The following is a 21,045-nucleotide window of genomic DNA, read 5'->3' on the forward strand; positions in this document are numbered from 1 at the left end:
TCCACTATTTAAATATATTCATTCCTACCTCATGCCCTCAACCTGAAATGATGGGACATCACCACTTAACACTCCCTGTAACTCTTCTGATGTCAAGTCTCGAACACCCAAATACCTCTCTGCAGCCACCACCACCACCTCAATTTTCTTCGACTTACGTTCCATCCCTGCACTACAATTAATAACCATTGCTATAAATGCTAAAAATCCAATCTTACTGAAACATCACTTGTTGGCCTATCCCTCTGTACTGGTACATATCTACTACTCTCACCACTCCTCCCCCTTGATCCATCTTCCTCTACTTTCTTCACTACCTCAGCATATGACAACTTCTTCACTACTCTTACCCTGGAAACCTCAACCTGTCTCTCTCGCTTGGGACATTTCTGATCCCCAGCCCCATGGGCACCCCTACAATTAGCACATACCCCTACTTTCCCCAATACTACACATTAATTTGTCTCATGCCCTTCTGCACACTTCTCACACCTTGGAACCTCCCTCCTACACACTGCTGCCACGTGCCCATAAGTTTGACACCTGTAACATCGAAATGTATTCGGCACATAAGCTCGTACAGGATAACTTGTATATCCTAACTTCACTTTGTCAGGCAAAGACTCAACTTCAAAACTCAAAAGGACAGACAATGACTCTTCTGTTTCCCCACTCTTGCCACCCTGTTTGCGTCGCGCTAAACGACAAGCATCACAAACACCGGGAATCTTCCCCTTCAGTTGGTCAACTTTTACATTTACTGCTACCCCAGTAATCACTCCTTTCAATGGTGCCCTTTTCTTGAGAGCGAAACCATTTGTTTTAACTCTGAGCGCCTTCTCCCTCTGACCAACAGAAACACAAACAATTATCACTAGACCACTTCTGGTTACCCTCACCGATTCCACTATACCCAATGCTTTTTTCACCCATCCTGAAACCACAAATGGATTAACCAAAAGGCAAGGGTCCACTTTTTACAAAAACGTCACTCCTACTGTGACAGACTCATCTTTATCCTGACCCTCTGTGCAAGCCTCTGGCTCCGAGTACCTCACCACACCTACCACCTCCGATACTTCACCCTCATTCACTTCCATTTCTCCTCCTGTCTTCAGCTTACTTTGCTTACATTGTCTACCATTCTTCTTTAACAAACCTTCTCCCTTTTTCCCACCATTATTTACTGACTCAAGCTCCCAGTCTTCCTCCCTCTCTCTCTTAGACCTCCTCTGCCTCTCTTTTTCCCTCCATTCCTCCTCCGTCATCCAAGTATACGTCTCCTTATGATAATACTGCACTTCTCCTGACATACATCTGTTTCTTGCTTTCTCAAGGGATGCCATTTACGAGGCTCTCACATGCTCACACCGCACAGATAGTTATAAAGATCTTTGATTTTAGTGTGCATCCCGCCACCTACTGTGCGGGATGGAAACAGGATTCCCCCCAAAATTGAACAAACTACCAAAAACTGCTAAACTACTAAAAATCAAATAAACTAAATCAAACAACTTTTCTGTTAAAAATAAAACAGATCTGATCCCTACACAGGCTCAATGGGAGCCTGGGAGGGCAGGCCGTCTTCCGGCACCAGTCCCCCTTGCAAGTCTTCAGATGTAAAATCCTTAAGTCCCCAAAACTTTTCTGCCACAGTCTCAATAATGTCCAGTTTATTTGACTTATTTGAGACTTGAGTCGTACAGTTTTTAACTGTGGAAATGAACGCCGCAAAATACACCTTTTAAACACACAGTATCTTTTGACTGGCAGCAAATGTTTACTTTAGGCTGTGGTGCGTCCACTACCATATCTTCACTAGCGTCACTTGTTTTCTCAACTCTTTTAATAGCCTCCGCATAGGAGATTCGATTGACCGCTCTAACTTTTGCCACCTCAATATCCTTCACCCTTATAGGGCACTCCAGGAACTCGGGATCATGATCCCTACCACAATTGCAACACTGTCGACCTTCTATACCTCATTCTTCAGTATACTCTGTCCGTCTGCAAACACTTGAAACATGGCCAAATCCTTTAAAATGTTTACACTGCAGTGGTTTGGGGACTAAACTCTTACGGCGTATCTTACATAACCAATCTTCACATGCGTAGGTAGATGCTATTTATCAAAAAACAACAGGACCGACAGACTTTCTTATTTTTCTCCATTCACCTAGCGGGTCAGATGCCAGGCACCAACCACACCAGGAATTCTCTTCAGGTATTCAACCTGAACATCCATCGTCACCCCTGAAATAACTCCTTTCATGGGTGCTCTGCACCGAAGTTCAAAGCACAATACTTCTGTTGTCCGGATTATTTTGAGGCCCATTGCAATCTTCCTCTGTTCTTCAGCAATACAATTCATCAAAATAAGACCACTCTGATAGACTCCACTTTTCCCAGCGCACACTTCACCATTTTCAACATCTCAAACGGGTCTCCCACATATGCATCCTTACTCAACAACCGCATCCCAACAAGAAACGATTCATTATCATTCATACACGTATCCTCCACTCCAATTTTAGACCATTTCCTTTTTGTTCCAGTTTTTGACACTGCTGTTGTCCATTCAGGACATTCATCTTCGCCAACTTTGCTCAATGCGCTGCTTGATTCGAACTCAGCATCCTCTTCCGCCATCTCTCCGGGGGAATGGGTTTGGCTTTACAGTACATTAAGTAATGTCAAGTATATATTTTTTCCAGGTCCCATTTGTCTTCAATACACTGAAGTCGCAAGTCTGAGATTTCCAAGTTCTCAGTTGTTTTGAGCACAGCATCTGCTCAAGCCATGTGGTCGTTATCAATAAAAAGTCACAATATGATGGAGCATTTGATTTGGCTGGGAGGCAAGGAGAGTAACTGCATGCTTTTCGTGATCAGTAAATATAATAATAATAATTTATTACATTTCTATTGCGCGTTTCATAGTATCTGAAAGCGCTTCAAGAGCAAAAAACAAACAAGCAATATATCATGACAGGTGAAAGGTCAACCAATAAAGGCCAAATCTTTGAAAGCTGCATCCTCCAAAGATGGAGAGGTCGAGGAGGGGGAGAACTCCTCCCGTGAAAATGGCAGAAGTGGATGTTATGTTTTAATCAGATGGCGTGTCGAGTTGAGAAGAATTGGCAAATGCAAAAGTTAATAAGAGAAGTAAAGTGGTAGTGGAATCTAGTAAATCCAAGCCTAGTTCTGAAAATGTTTTGGTCGGAGTAAAGCTGATCACTCATACACTGGAGAGAAACCGCCACCTGACTCCTCAGGAGAAGAAATTGAGGAATCTGGACATTCGGTTGATTCAGAAACTCCAGCCAATAGTCCTGCACCCAAAAAGACACAGAAATAATTGTCTTTGCGCGAACTCCAGGTCAACATAATCAATGCTGTCACTGCAAAGATAAACGAAAGAGCCGATAGTCTGGAGAAAATGATACGCGAAAACACATAAAAAAATCGTTGACCTCGAGACCTCTCTGAATCATGGATAGGAGAGTATAGAAGAGCTTAAACCTGCAAACACTGCAACCTCTGATAAATGCACTGCACAGGAGAAGACCATCGCTGACATGCAAGAGCGCTTGTCGGAAGCGATACCGGAGAAGGTGGGGGCTACGGCTTTACGGTGTCCCGGAGGACCAGGGTGAGAATGGGAAGGGCATAGTAAGTGACATCTGTAACCGTGTGGCTCCGGACTTCCCCGAAGGATATATGGACATGGCTGTGGATGTCGCTCATCGTATTGGGAAGAAGCAAGATGCCATCGGCAGCCGTTCGATCATCATCCAGTTCGCTTTCCGCACAGCGAGAGATGCAGTTTGGAAGAAAGCAAAGGAAAGCGCCTTTCTGAAAGAGAGAAAATGTAGATTCTGTGAGGACCTGACTGCAGCAGACAAGGCAGCAAAGGCAAAGTTGTGGCCTCTCGTCCAACAGGCCCGAAATCAAGGAAGGGGTGCATACTACAGGGAAATCAGAGCCTTTTTCACCGACATAAAATAAATATGACCGGGTTGATTTGCTCCGCCAGTAGGCTTACAAGGTAGCCCATTCCCCACAGCAAACTGAGCGTTCTAGTTTTGAAATCCGGTGATATGGTTTACAAGTTAAGACTTATGTTAATACATATATGAAGCACCTTTTATAGAGAGGGTAGAGTTGAGATTTCATAGGATTTTCCTTTCTATTTTGTATATAAAGTTGAAGTCGGAAGTTTACATACACCTTAGCCAAATACATTTAAACTCAGTTTTTCACAATTCCTGACATTTAATCCTAGTAAAAATGCCCTGTCTTATGTCAGTTAGGATCACCACTGTCACGCCCTGGCTCTGGGGACACTGTTATGTTGAGCCAGGGTGTGTAGATCTATGTGTTATATTTCTATGTTGGGGGTTCTAGTTCGTCTGTTTCTATGTTTGCCTGAGTGACTCCCAATCAGAGGCAACGAGTGTCAGCTGTCGTTGGTTGTCTCTGATTGGGAGCCATATTTAAACTGTATGATTTTCATTCGTGGTTGTGGGATTTTGTTTCTAGTCTGTTTATGGTAGACCGTGAACTGTCACGTATCGTTTGTTGTTTTGATCGTGTCTCTTAATAAAGAGTATGTTTGCCTGCAACGCTGCGCCTTGGTCCTCGTCTGTTCTAGACGAGCGTGACAACCACTTTATTTTAAGAATGTGAAATGTCAGAATAATTTTTTTTTACATTTTACGTCATTTAGCAGACGCTCTTATCCAGAGCGACTTACAGTTAGTGAGTGCATACATTATTTTTTTATACCCCCCGTGGGAATCGAACCCACAACCCTGGCGTTGCAAATGCCATGCTCTACCAACTGAGCTACATCCCTGCCGGCCATTCCCTCCCCTACCCTGGACGACGCTGGGCCAATTGTGCGCCGCCCCATGGGTCTCCCGGTCGCGGCCGGCTACGACAGAGCCTGGATTCGAACCAGGATCTCTAGTGGCACAGCTAGCACTGCGATGCAGTGCCTTAGACCACTGCGCCACTCAGGAGTCGTATAATAGTAGAGAGAATGATTTATTTAAGCTTCTATTTATTTCATCACATTCCCAGTAGGTCAGAAGTTTACATACACTCAATTAGTATTTGGTAGCATTGCCTTTAAATTGTTTAACTTGGGTCAAACATTTCGGGTAGCCTTCCACAAGCTTCCCACAATAAGTTGGGTGAATTTGGCCCATTCCTCCTGACAGAGCTGGTGTAACTGAGTCAGGTTTGTAGGCCTCCTTGCTTGCTCACGCTTTTTCAGTTCTGCCCACAAATGTTCTATAGGATTGAGGTCAGGGCTTTGTGATGGCCACTCCAATACCTTGACTTTGTTGTCCTTAAGCCATTTTGTACAGGAATTCTATTCCTTCTGCTATATTTTATTGGGCTTCATCGTTTGATGTAAACTGGCGCCGTGCTTGGCTCACTCCACACACATTTATGGTGACCAATAAAGTAAAGATTATCCATAGATTCTACCCTTGTAATAGCCTGATTTCTAAATATATACCTGATGTTACTAGTGAATGCAGTTTTTGTGAACTAGAAGCTGAATCTATTGAACACTTATTTTGTAATTGTGTACATAGTGAGGTGTTCTGGACTGATGTACAACTATATCTTGGCAACAAAATGCATACAACCATTGAAATATCTAAGTTTGACATATTATTTTACTACACTGATTCCACAATTGAACGTCAGTATGTCATAAATCTCTTTATTTTATTAGGAAAATGTTTCATACACAAATAAAAATGTATGAAGAAAAAGCTCCTTTTTAATTTTTTTAAATCAGATTTGGAAAACTATTTAGCATCATTAAAATGTATACAAAACAAAATGTCAAAAGAATGTATTCGTTACATGTCTGTATTTGATTTGATATAATGTGGATTTGTATTATTATTTTTTATTCTCTCTTCCTTATTTCTTTGTGTAATCCCTCTGGCTGTTCTGTTTTTTGTGTTTTACATGTTACTGTTAAATAAATAAAAATAAAAGAGTTACATTAGTAGTGCCCATCCAAGAAGGCTCAAGGTCATTGGCCACAGATAAAATGACGTCGAATCACGTTATATCTACAGCAGCTTTGATTGGACTGATCCTGTCAACGTCATACTTTCAAAATCCTAGCTAGCAGTCATCATCATGAATCAAGTCGGCAATCTACTGGCAAATCCTTTTTAATCCTTGTAATATGAAGAGAAATAATGAAGAGAAATTGGCCTGCTGGCTCCCCTTCCTCTGCGGAAGCATAGTTCCCGCTCAGCCCAGTCAAAACTGTTCGCTGCTCTGGCACCCCAATGGTGGAACAAGCTCCCTCACGACGCCAGGACAGCGGAGTCACTCACCACCTTCCGGAGACATTTGAAACCCCACCTCTTTAAGGAACACCTGGGATAGGATAAAGTAATCCTTCTACCCCTTTTTAAAAAAAAAACTATAATTGTAAAGTGGTTATCCCACTGGCTATAGGGTGAATGCACCAATTTGTAGTCACTCTGGATAAGAGCGTCTGCTAAATGACGTAAATGTGCCCTTGAGCAAGGCACTTAACCCTAATTGCTCCTGTAAGTCGCTCTGGATAAGAGCGTCTGCTAAATGACTAAAATGTAAATGTAAAAATATAGATAAAACGTATCGGTGCTCATCGGCCATTGGACATAAACATTACTCAAGAAGTTGGAAATCACAAATTCAGCAATGAGTGGTTTGGAAGGAATCAGTGGTTAACTGTAAGCATTGCAAAGCAATCACTAGCCTGCTATTCAGTGGAGTGTGTGTGTGGTCCCAATTATTGGTTTAACGTTCTGTTTTCCAAGCTTAAAAGGTTAAACATTCAACATTGGCCATGGTGTCAATCCAGCATGACTTCTGCCGTGCTCAAAACAACTGGAAAATCAGAACTGGGAACTCTGAAAAAAACTAGCTCTGACTAGGAAAATACGTTTTAAACGGTCATGCAACTCAGAATTGCAAGTCGGGAACTCGATATTAAGATAGGAACGGTCTCGGAAGCAATAACAGGCCATTCACCCGAACTACAGAAGGTTGTCAAGCGTGTTGAAGAGGCGGAAGGAAGAAATGCTACTGTGGAAACGTCAACGACATGAATGGACACTAAGATAAAGGCACTTGGGAGACCGGTGCGCGAAATGGTGGAGCACATTAATGACTCGGATAATTGAGGACGCAGATGCAATATCCGTGTGGTGGGTCTCCCGGAAAATACTGAAGGGACACGTTCAGTTAAATTCTTCAAGGAATGCATTCCTGGCTACCTACATATGGATACAAAGGCTGGACGTGTGAAGCTGGATAGAGCCCATCGCTCTCAAACATCGATACCCGGTCCCAACCAGCGCCCACGACCATTTGTTAAAAATATATATCTTTTTTTGAGTTTTACATTTTACCCCTTTTTGTCCCCAATTTCGTGATATCCAATTTGTAGTTACAGTCTTGTCCCATCGCTGCAACTTCCATGCGGACTCGGAAGAGGCGAAGGTCGAGAGCCATGCATCCTCCGAAACACGACCCCGCCAAGCCGCACTGCTTCTTGACACACTGCTCGCTTAACCCGGAAGCCAGCCGCACCAATGTGTCGGAGGAAACACCGTACAACTGGCGACCGGAGTCAGCTTGCAGGGGCCCGGCCCGCCACAAGGAGTCACTAGAGCGCGATGTGACAAGGACATCCCGGCCAAACCCTCCCCTAACCCGGACGACGCTGGTCCAATTGTGCGCCGCCTCATTGGTCTCCCGGTCGCGGCCGGCTGCGACACAGCCCGGGATCGAACCCGGATCTGTAGTGACGCCTCTAGCACTGATCAGTGCCTTAGACCGCTATGCCTCTCGGGAGGCCCCCCAGTGGTTATCTCTGTATTTTTTATTTTTATTTAACCTTTATTTAACTAGGCAAGTCAGTTAAGAACAAATTCTTATTTACAATGACAGCCTACCAAAAGGAAAAAGGCCTCCTGCGGGGACGGGGGCTGGGATTAAAAAAAAATATATAGGACAAAACACACATCATGACGAGACACCACAACACTACATAAAGAGAGACCGAAGATGACAACGCATCATGGCAGCAACACATGACAACACCGCATGGTAGCAACACATGACAACAACACGGTAGCAACACAACATGGCAGCAGCACAACATGGTAGCAGCACAAAAATTGTACAAACATTATTGGGCACAGATAACAGCACAAAGGGCAAGAATGTAGAGACAACAATACATCACGTGAAGCAGCCACAAGTGTCAGTAAGAATGTCCATGATTGAGTCTTTGAATGAAGAGGTGGAGATAAAAATGTCCAGTTTGAGTGTTTTTTGCAGTTCGTTCCAGTCGCTAGCTGCTGCAAACTAAAGTTCCACAACTTGAATGTTGACCTGTTTAAAGGTCTTGCTCACATCGGCTACGACACAGTCGTCTGGAATAGCTGGTGCTCTCATGCATGCTTCAGTGTTGCTTTCCTCGAAGCGAGCATAAGGCATTTGGTAGGTTCGTATCACTGGGCAGCGCGGGTGTGCTTCCCTTTGTAGTCTGTAATAGTTTTCAAGCCCTGCCACATCCGACAAGCGTCAGAGATGGTGTATTACGATTCAATCTTAGTCCTGTATTGACTCTTTGCCTGTTTGATTGTGGGCATAGCGGGATTTCTTATAAGCGTCTGGGTTAGAGTCCCGCTCCTTGAAAGCGGCAGCTCTACCCTTTAGCTCAGTGCGGATGTTGCCTGTAATCCATGGCTTCTGGTTGGGGTATGTACGTACAGTCACTGTGTGGGGGACGACTTCATCGATGCACTTATTGATGAAGCCAGTGACTGATGTGGTGTACTCCTCAATGCCATCGGAAGAATCCCGGAGCATATTCCAGTCTGTGCTAGCAAAACAGTCCTGTAGCTATTCCAGTCCTGTAGCTTAGCATCTACGTAATCTGACCACTTTTTTATTGACCGAGTCACTGGTGCTTCCTGCTTTAGTTTTTGCTTGTAAGCAGGAATCAGGAGGATATAATTATGGTCAGATTTATCAAATGGAGGGCGAGGGAGAGCTTTGTACACGTTTCTGTGTGTGGAGTAAAGGTGATTTAGAGTTTTTTTCCCTCTGGTTGCACATTTAACATGCTGGTAGAAATTAGGTCAAACGGATTTAAGTTTCCCTGCATCAAAGTCCCCGGCCACTAGGAGCGCCGCCTGTGGATGAGCGTTTTCCTGTTTGCTTATGTGGTCCTCTGTAGCTCAGCTGGTAGAGCACGGCGCTTGTAACGCCAAGGTAGTGGGTTCGATCCCCGGGACCACCCATACACAAAAATGTATGCACGCACGACTGTAAGTCGCTTTGGATAAAAGCGTCTGCTAAATGGCATATTATTATTATTATTATTATTATGGCCGTATACAGCTCATTGAGTGCGGTCTTAGTGCCAGCATCGGTTTGTGGTGGTAAATAGACAGCCACGAAGAATATAGATGAAAACTCTCTTGGTAGATAGTGTGGTCTACAGCTTATCATGAGACACTCTACCTCAGGCGAGCAAAACAGTTTTTAATGTCCCGTTGGTAGGATATACGCGCTTTTAGTTCGTCCACTTTATTATCCAGCAATTGTACGTTGGCCAATAGTACCAATGGCAAAGGCAGATTAGCCACTCGTCGCCGGCTCCTTATCAGGCACCCTGATCTCAATCCGCGATATCTCTGTCTCTTTCTCCTGCGAATGACGGGGTTGAGGGCCCTGTCGGGTGAATACCTCTCGTCCGACTCATTAAAGAAAAATTATTAGTCCAGTTCAAGGTGAGTAATCGCTGTTCTGATGTCCAGAAGCTCTTTTCGGTCATAAGAGACGGTAGCAGCAACATTACGTACAAAATAAGTTACAAACAATGCGAAAAAAACAACAACTGAATAGCACGGTTGGTTAAGAGCCCATAAAACGGCAGCCATCCCCTCCGGCGCCCCCTTTCCTTTTAAATGGTCTCCCTCAGGTTTTACGTATCTGGGTATATTCATAACTCCTAAATTCCAGCAAATGTACAAAGCCAATTTTGTTACCTTATTTGATACAATAAGACAGGATCTGGAGCGCTGGAACTCTCTTCCGATTTCATGGTTGGGTAGAATATCCCTCTTGAAAATGAATATTTTACCTAGACTACTTTACCCAATCCAAATGATCCCAGTCTTACTTTCCAATGAGGTAATAAAATATTTAAATGGCTGGTTAAGTTCCTTGATATGGAGTAAACGCAAGCCAAGACTTAAGATGGCAATATTGCAGCTGCCAGGTTCTATGGGGGGCTTGGATCTGCCCAATATTAGGTTTTATCAGTGGTGTGTCCACTTATGTTATATTTCTGACTAGATCACAAATGATGACTCCTCTATTTGGTTAGACTTCCTTTTCAAAATATCCCTTGCAGGATTGTTTATTTTTCAGAAGCTTCAAGTCTGTAAAAGATTACTGCAATAATCCCATTACACTTAACACACTCAAAGCATGGAGGTCAGTTCAACTTTTTTGGGGAAGGTCCAAACTAACCTCTGCTCTTACCCCGATTCTCAGCATTGCTGGACGCTGGCTTTAACATTTGGCTTAATAAAGGCAGACTAAATGATTTATTCGCTGATAAGATTTTATTGTCATTTTAGCAGATGGTTGAGAAATATCGATTCCCAAAGCAGGACATTTTCCGCTTTCTACAAGTAAGACATATTTTGAAGAGCACCACCTTGATTGGCAACCCTGATGTGTCTGTCATTGAAATAATGTTTTTTTTCTCACAAAGGAAAATGTCTAAGTTTATTTTATGATGCTTTAAGGTCCTTTTCTACTGTTGACACACAGGGGGTCAAGCGAGTGTGGGAGAAAGAATTGTCTGTTACTATTGACGAGGAGATGTGGGAGGACATTTGGAGATATGCAAAAACATTATCTATCTGTAATCGTACTAGAGCAATCCAATTAAGAATAATACACCGATTGCATATATCCCCAAATAGCCCCTCCTCTCCTCAGTGTCTTAAATGTAAAACTGAAACAGACACCCTAACACATTGTTTATGGTCATGTTCCAAATTACAAAGATACTGGTCTAATGTTCTTCAAGAAATTGAAATAATCCTAAGGGTCGACCTAGGATTGGATCTAGTTTCTTTGCTGTTAGTCTCCCTAGTAGGCATGTTACTTCTGTGGTTAAGAAGAGGCTTTGCAACATCCTTACCTTCACAGAGAGGAAAAACATCCTCTTACAGTGGATTAATGACAAGGCCCCTTCTATTAAGGATTAGCATAAGATACTATTTGAATGGGTGCCATTGGAATGTCTGACATGTACATTACATTCTAAAACAGATCAGCTCTACAAAGTGTGGGAACCTTATTTAAATGACCTAGAACCTGATTTATCAGCTATTATGCTGCAAGGATTTTCATAGAAAGAGGGTTGTTTACTAGTCTCAGGATTACACTGTATGTTCCATGTGTTGGGCCTAATTCCTTTTTTAAACTGAGCTTTTGTGTTTAATTTCTGTCTGTATGTTCGTTAAACAATTGTTTTCTTTGTTATTCTTATTTGATCTTTGTTACTGTATCGCTTAATATGGGAGAAAATTGTGAAATTCCAATAAAAATACTAGTACAAAACAATTACAGCACTTACAGTTGACCGGGGCAGCTCTAGCAGGGCAGTCATTTGCATACTGACTTGTTGGAAAGGTGGCATCCTATGATGGTGCCACGTTGAAAGTCACTGAGCTCTTCAGTAAGGCGATTCTCCTGCTAATGTTCACTATGGAGATTGCATGGCTGTGTGCTCTATTTTATACACCTGTCAGCAACAGGTGTGGCTGAAATAGCCGAATGCACTAATTTGAAGCGGTGTCCACGTACTTTTCTATATATAGTGTACTTGTCAGGTATAGTGTTCCCTTTTATTTTATATCACTCAAATATCCAATTAATGGTGGCCAATATTTAGATATCATGAGGTTTCCCTCACGTATATGAAATTACATGATCAATTGCTGTTTACTGATCATGAAAATAATGCAGTTACTTGCTGTATAAGTCTGATGATAGAGCTAAATTTGCACAATTCTTTTACATGGAATAATCGTACATTTGTATATTCTATGCTCTTCAAGATGTGATGATATTACAACCAAATAGTTAGCATTTATTTAACAATTCCTTGAAAATGGCACGCAGTTGTCATTGGTTTTAGAGTTGGTGGTCTCCTTGCCCCCAGCAGGAAAGTCGAACGCTCTGCACCATATTGTGATGTTTTATTGATAACAACCTATTGACTGTCTGTTGGAGGCTTGAAACACTCAACTTTCAACTCTGGCTGAAGGTGTCTTAATCGGTTGCACAAGGGGTTGGAACCAAAATAATTTTCCAATCGTTTTGTTCTGAACAGAACTATTACCAGGCAGACACTGGAATACGTTTCTGAGTGAGGGCTTTGCATACAGTAGGCGCTTTGTTGTGTTTTTTTATGACTGACTAATGTGCTCTCTTGATCTCTTTTTTAACGTTGAGCCCTGCAAGAGCAGCTTCTACCCTGTCCAGGAGCTGAAGAGGCCTCTGAAGTGTCTGGAAATCTACTAGACCACACCTTGTTATGTGACACACATCCCTGCATACAAGGTCAAGTTAGACTATTAAAAGGTTGTCACATTTTTTGCATGTTTTTTTGGCAATAATACGTGTCATATATCAGTTTGCAAACAATGTAAAAAAAAAAATAATAATTGTAAAAAACAAAACAATAATTGAGTTAATAAATCTGCATACAAACATGGTCTCTTTTTTGATTTCTTCAGTAAGGCAGCTCCAAAACGGAGGTGTTTCCTAGCTCAGTGCTTTCTGTGGTGGTGGTGCAGCCAGTGGAAAATACAGAGCATAGGGGTTGGTAATGTTCTCTAGTTGCGCTGTGATTGGCTCAGTGTTCTGTCACTCATGGGGAGACTATGTCACTGCAAAATCTTCCTGGAGAGCAGGTTAGGGACCTTTTTGGTTTAAATTATAGTAGCGTGTTTCTGCATTTCTCAACAAGGAAATGCTTCTTCAGTGCTTTAGAAAGTATCTGCAACGTAGGAAGATATGTGCTATAAGACCCTTTTTGTTATTTATATCCTTAATTTATATCCTGTCCTCTCTCCCAGACTCCCCTCATACGCAACAACAAGCTTATCCCCAGTGTTGGCACTATGCTTGTACTAAAATATTCACTCCATGTGACCGTGTTTGTGTTGTTTCCCTCTCTCTAGACCCCAGAAGTCACCAGAACTGCAGTCTGTCTTGATACTCCATTGTCGAAGGCATTAGATCTGACTAAGAAGGCCCTGTTCGCCCACTACTGCATGGCCACGAACGACTCCAACACCATCATCAAGTTTGCTGACGACACGACGGTGGTAGGCCTGATCACCGACAGCGATGACATAGCCTACAGGGAGGAGGTCAGAGACTTAGCAGTGTGGTGCCAGGACAACAAACTCTCCCTCAACGTCAGTAAGACCAAGGAGCTGATCCTGGACTATAGGAGAAAGAGGGGAGGGCACGCCACCATCGACATGGCTGTTGTGGAGCGGTTCGAGAGCTTCAAGTTCCTTGGCGTCCACATCACTAAGGACTTAACATGGTCCACACACACCCGCACAGTCGTGAAGAGGGCACGGCAGCGCCTCTTCCCCCTCAGGAGGCTGAAAAGATTTGGCATGGGCCCTCGGATCCTCAAAAAGTTATACAGCAGCACCATCAAGAGCATCTTGACTGGCTGCATCACCGCTTGGTATGGCAAATGCATCGCCCTTGACCGCAAAGCGCTACAGAGGGTGGTGCTGACATCCCAGTACATCACTGGGGCCGATCTCCCTGCCAACCAGGACCTCTATATCAGGCGGTGTCAGACGAACGTCCAAAAAATTGCCAAAGACTCCAGCCACCCAAAGCATAAACTGTTCACTCTGCTACCGTCCAGCAAACAGTACCGAAGCATCGGCTCTCAGACCAACAGGATCCGAGACAGCTTCTACCCCAAGCAAAAAGACTGCTAGATAGGCAATTAATGGTACCCAAACTATCTGCACTGACTCTGCCTTGTACTGACCCTACAGATTTTTTTTCTCACCCATCTACACACAATACCTCATAATGACAAAGTGAAAACATGTTTTTAGAAATCCTTGAATACAGAAATATGTCATTTACATAAGTATTTACACCCCTGAGTCAATACAGTGGGGGAAAAAAGTATTTAGTCAGCCACCAATTGTGCAAGTTCTCCCACTTAAAAAGATGAGAGAGGCCTGTAATTTTCATCATAGGTACACGTCAACTATGACAGACAAAATGAGGAAAAAAATCCAGAAAATCACATTGTAGGATTTTTTAATGAATTTATTTGCAAATTATGGTGGAAAATAAGTATTTGGTCAATAACAAAAGTTTCTCAATACTTTGTTATATACCCTTTGTTGGCAATGACACAGGTCAAACGTTTTCTGTAAGTCTTCACAAGGTTTTCACACACTGTTGCTGGTATTTTGGCCCATTCCTCCATGCAGATCTCCTCTAGAGCAGTGATGTTTTGGGGCTGTCGCTGGGCAACACGGACTTTCAACTCCCCTCCAAAGATTTTCTATGGGGGTTGAGATCTGGAGACTGGCTAGGCCACTCCAGGACCTTGAAATGCTTCTACGAAGCCACTCCTTCGTTGCCCGGGCGGTGTGTTTGGGATCATTGTCATGCTGAAAGACCCAGCCACGTTTCATCTTCAATGCCCTTGCTGATGGAAGGAGGTTTTCACTCAAAATCTCACGATACATGGCCCCATTCATTATTTCCTTTACACGGATCAGTCGTCCTGGTCCCTTTGCAGAAAAACAGCCCCAAAGCATGATGTTTCCACTCCCATGCTTCACAGTAGGTATGGTGTTCTTTGGATGCAACTCAGCATTCTTTGTCCTCCAAACACGACGAGTTGAGTTTTTACCAAAAAGTTATATTTTGGTTTCATCTGACCATATGACATTCTCCCAATCCTTTTCTGGATCATCCAAATGCACTCTAGCAAACTTCAGACGGGCCTGGACATGTACTGGCTTAAGCAGGGGGACACGTCTGGGCACTGCAGGATTTGAGTCCCTGGCGGCGTAGTGTGTTACTGATGGTAGGCTTTGTTACTTTGGTCCCAGCTCTCGCAGGTCATTCACTAGGTCCCCCCGTGTGGTTCTGGGATTTTTGCTCACCGTTCTTGTGATCATTTTGATTCCCACGGGGTGAGATCTTGCGTGGAGCCCCAGATCGAGGGAGATTATCAGTGGTCTTGTATGTCTTCCATTTCCTGATAATTGCTCCCACAGTTGATTTATTCAAACCAAGCTGCTTACCTATTGCAGATTCAGTCTTCCCAGCCTGGTGCAGGTCTACAATTTTGTTTCTGGTGTCCTTTGACAGCTCTTTGGTCTTGGCCATAGTGGAGTTTGGAGTGTGACTGTTTGAGGTTGTGGACAGGTGTCTTTTATACTGATAACAAGTTCAAACAGGTGCCATTAATACAGGTAACAAGTGGAGGACAGAGGAGCCTCTTAAAGAAGAAGTTACAGGTCTGTGAGAGCCAGAAATCTTGCTTGTTTGTAGGTGACCAAATACTTATTTTCCACCATAATTTGCAAATAAATTCATTAAAAATCCTACAATGTGATTTTCTGGATTTTTTTCTCAATTTGTCTGTCATAGTTGACGTGGTACCTATGATGAAAATTACAGGCTTCTCTCATCTTTTTAAGTGGGAGAACTTGCACAATTGGTGGCTGACTAAATACTTTTCCCACTGTACATGTTAGAATCATCGTTGGCAGCGATTACAGCAGTGAGTCTTTCTGGGTAAGTCTCTAAGAGCTTTGCATACCTGGATTGGACAATATTTGCCCATTTATTATTTTCAAACTCTGTCAAATTGGTTGTTGATCATTGTTAGACAACCATTTTCAAGTCTTGCCCATAGATATTCAAGCAGATTTAAGTCAAAACTGTAACTCGCCACTCAGGAACATTCACTGTCTTCTTGGTAAGCAACTCCAGTGCAGTTTTGGCCTTGTGTTTTAGGTTACTGTCCTGCTGAAAGGTGAATTAATCTTCCAGTGTCTGATGGAAAGCAGACTGAACCAGGGTTTCCTCTAGGATTTTGCCTGTACTTAGCTCCATTCCGGGTTTTTTATCCTGAAAACTCCCAAGTCCTTAACGATTACAAGCATACCCATAACATGATGCAGCCCCACTATGCTTGAAAATATGAAGAGTGGTACTCAGTAATGTGTTGTATTGGATTTGCCCCAAACATAACACATTTTCTATTCAGGACAAAAAGTGAATTGCTTTGCCACATTTTTTGCAATATTACTTTAGTGCCTTGTGAATAGAATGCATGTTTTGGAATATTTTTATTCTGTACAGGCTTCTTTCTTTTCACTCTGTCCATTAGGTTAGTATTGTGGAGTAACTACAATGATGTTGATCCATCCTCAGCTTTTTCCCATCACAGCCATTAAACTCTGTAACTGTTTTAACGTCACCATTGGCCTCCTGGTGAAATCCAGGTTTCCTTCCTCTCCGGCAACTGAGTTAGGAAGGACGCCTGTATCTTTGTAGTAACTGGGTGTATTGATACACCATCCAACGTGTAATTAGTACCTTCACCATGCTAAAAGGGATATTTTTAATCTACCAATAGGTGCCCTTCTTTGCGAGGCATTGTAAAACCTCCCTGGTCTTTGGTTGAATCTGTGTTTGAAATTCACTGCTCGACTGAGGGACCTTACAGAGATGAGGTAGTCATTAAAAAATCTTGTTAAACACTATTATTGCACACTGAGTGATTCCATGCAATTTATGTGACTTAAGCACATTTTTACTCCTGAACTTATTTAGGCTTGGCCTAACAAAGGGGTTGAATACTTATTGACTCAAGACATTTCAGCTTTTCATTTTTTATGAGTTTGTAAACATAATTCCACCTTGACATTATGAGGTATTGTGTGTAGGCCAGTGACACAATCTCAATTTAATCAATTTTTAATTCAGGCTGTAAAACAACAAAATGTGGAAAAATTAAAGGTGTGTGAATATTTTCTGAAGGCACTGTACGTACTGTGTGTGTCACTGAGTGCTTGGTGGATGACGTGAGCAGCAGGGTAGAAGTAGGGAGAGAGGTTGAAAGTGGGAATATCGTCAGCTTCTATAGTACACTATGTTCATGTCTCTAGTAGTCAGCATCTGAAATAATAGTAATAGTAGTCAGGACGTGTAAAACATAGCCTATTTTTGTTCTAGTGTAACCACCCTTGCCTAGGTAGGCTCGTTATGATTGAACCCTACTGGAGTTTGTCTACGAGCTGAGACCTGGGTTCGAGATCTGCAAGGGGAGCCGCATATGAAGTGAGATTTGTTTCTTTATTTACATTTTTAGTCATTTAGCAGACGCTCTTTTTCAGAGCGACTTACAGTTAGTGAGTGCATACATTATTTTTTTCATACTGGCCCCCCGTGGGTATCGAACCCACAACCCTGGCGTTGCAAACGCCATGCTCTACCAACTGAGCTACATCCCTGCCGGCCATTCCCTCCCCTACCCTGGACGACGCTGGGACAATTGTGCGCCGCCCATGAGTCTCCGGGTCGCAGCCGGCTACTATTATTCTTTAAATGTGTCTACCACTATCCGTGCGTATATTCAACATAACTCACAAGTAAAACTATCTGACTATATTAAAATATTTTGTAAATAAAACCACAAAAAAAATTCGCAAATTAAACCATAATCCGTGAATATGTAAAAAATATTTCACAAATATTCACCATAAATCTGATCAGAAATCACAAACCATGATCTGAAAATATATTAAACTGCTCACAAATAAAACTACAATTTGAACAAATGTTCAGAAATCCCTAACATTTACAACTGTGGAATGCGCATTCAAAAAGTGCTTGTGGATCTATTCTGTGTTTAGAATTTTTTCCGCCTGTCGATTGTACAATCCACAAACGTGGCTTCAAAGATGAGTCAGCTATTTCCATTCATCGGGATAACCTGTCACGTGACATCATGGCATTCTCATTTGGCCATTTCCTGGTAGAAGACTTTCTAGCAATGTGAGTATAACGTTTATTTAACAAATTATGTTAAAATGTTCAACAAATGACTTTCATATACATGTCAAATTTGATCATTGGGGCATGCAACGCCGAGTGTGTGCTTTTGACATCAACCCACTAGCCAAGCTAGCTAACGTTGGACACTACCGATATAGCTAGCAGGCGATCTCGTCAGTTTAGACGAACAATCAAAGTTAAACTAACTTGTTAATTCAGGAATGGGTCAATTATGAAGAACCGCTCAGTTTAAATATCCTGAAATGGTGATCTGTATAGCCAGCTAATGAGAAATGTTCTCAAAATAATTTCATTCAATCTGGATTTTGTTTGCAGGGCAAAGCACTCTGTCCCATAGCCCAAAGGCCGGGGCAGATGGCGATATTGAGTTGTTTCCGTCCAAACCCATTGTATGCAGCTGGCAATATACTCGAATCCCCCGTGGAATGGTTTGTATCTAAAACCTTCTCCCTTCAGGCTGCAAAGGCTTCGATTTCCTCCTTAACTGGATTTAATGGCGAGAAAGCGGGAAAATAACGGGGAAGATTTGTACTTTCTTTATGAAACACCATTTCCCACCACCATGCTAAAAAAAGTGGCTAATGCCTAGGAATGCTAGTCCCCGATGATGCGAATAGGTTGCACCGTTCTGAGATTACAGCACTTTCTGTACATAGACCACTCATTTTAGGGACCAAAAGTATTGGGACAAATTCACTTCTGTGTATTAAAGTAGTAAAAGGTTAAGTATTTGGTCCCATATTCATAGCACGCAATGACTACATCAACCTTGTGACTTTACACATTTGTTGAATGCATTTGCCGTTTGTTTTGTTTGTTTTCAGATTATTTTGTGCCCAATAGAAATGGTAAATAATGTTATTGTCATTTTGGAGTCTCATTGTAAATAAGAATATATGTTTCTAAACAATTCTACATTAATGGATGTTACCATGATTATGGATGAACCAGAATGAATCGTGGATAATGAGTGAGAAAGTTACAAGTGCCACAAATATCATACCCCCAAGACATGTAACCTCTCACCATTACAACATAGGGATGTTAGCATTTGTGCGAATGTAACTTTGTCAGTCATCATTATTCATAATTCATTCAGGATGATCTATAAACATAGTAAGCATCCACATTCAAATGTAGAAGTGTTTAGAAACATTTGATTCTTATTCTACAAATACTTACCTTTTTACTACTAATACACGTGTGAATTTGTCCCAATACTTTGGAACAGATTTCTATGAAATTAAAATGACTTGGAGCTGATTGTTTTGATTGTTTTTACAGAACTTTTATGTGTCCAGAAAACTTGGGGGGCCAACAAAATCACCAGTTGGGGAGTAGAGAGATGGAATCAGTGAGGCTACGTAACGAGAGAGGTGGTTGTTTTAAGGGGAAGCGGTACAGTCCACAAAGTTCTGACTCACTGAGGTGCGTGCCCCTGTGAGAGCACTACCGATTCTGTGTGTGTATCAGACAAGTTCTTGGTGCACTGTGTGATGGGTCAGTGACGCTAGTCCTGGGTACATGATCATGAGGGTACTCTGGTTGCACGCTATTGGGAGCATGTATGACACAACATTAAGTTCTTGTCAATCGAGGCTTCCTGAAACAACTGAGAGACCTGGATATAAAAACTACAGGAGGACACTAAGATACTCATTACACACATCCATCCATCCATCCATCAGTAGAGAAGCAAACAGGAGATGGGACTATAACAACATGAATGGAAGTAGAAAACCTAATACAGTATATACTCTGTCTGAATGCTCACTGGTTGTATTTTCAACCCCATTCTTTTTTTAAATGTGTGTATTGCCATAATGTTAAAGTTATTGCACAGTAAATACACTATTACAAATCAACCATATTGTCTTGATGTTAATAGACTGACTGGTGAAAGCAATGGTGATGGCTCCTATCAATAACAATGTGTTCTCAATTTACCTGTGGTGAAATTAAGACAAAAATACATTTGTTAATTAAATATCCTTTGTATTTTGAGGTCAGCATTTGGGTTAGCGCTCTTATCCTAGGATCCTTTCCTGAATCATAACATAATTTTATATGAAATTAACACTGTGTGTGTCACTGGACAGTGTGTAGAAGCCAATCTCTGAAAACATTGATGCAATGAAGCAGCATCACCACTTCCACTAAATGACACACACAGACTCCAGGAGGTTCAAATCAATGATTTCTTAGCAACCATACATGAGAGGAAATTTCTTACTTCTGCCTAAGCCTCACACCCCCTGCAACCTGTTCCCCATTTACAAAGGTTCCCCTTTTACAAACTAAACATTTGCACAAAGGTTTCTAGAGTGTTATGAGACAATTATAAACAGCCTGTTATAACATTGTGTTTTAGACCAACTGAAAGTATTGCTGTTTATTAGCCAATATCACAGGCTACACCTGCATCATGTTAAAATTACAATTATTTAAATAGGAATATTTTGTAAAACAGCCATAAAAATCACTTCAGACTCAAGAGGCTTTGACCGTTTTACAAAGTGTACAGAGAACTTTACCACGTTTACTGTGCGCTTTAAGGTTAAGGAATCGTTTGGCTTCACAGCAACACTGGCCTGCAACACACTTCTCCCGGCAATGAAAGCCTCCATCACAATCAAACATCAATCTTGTTTTTCTTCTGTCATTTCTAAGTGTAGTCTTCTTATTGCTCTGATAGAGCTGCTTTCCTGAGATTATGTTGCTAGCCTTCTCATCATCCATCAAATTACAGTACTCCACCCATCCATAACTAACCCATTAACCATGCCCCTAACGGTTACCTAACCCTACCCACTAATGGCTTTAGTCT

The sequence above is a fragment of the Coregonus clupeaformis genome, chromosome 37 (genome assembly GCF_020615455.1).
Source record: "Coregonus clupeaformis isolate EN_2021a chromosome 37, ASM2061545v1, whole genome shotgun sequence".
Lineage (NCBI taxonomy): Eukaryota > Metazoa > Chordata > Actinopteri > Salmoniformes > Salmonidae > Coregonus > Coregonus clupeaformis.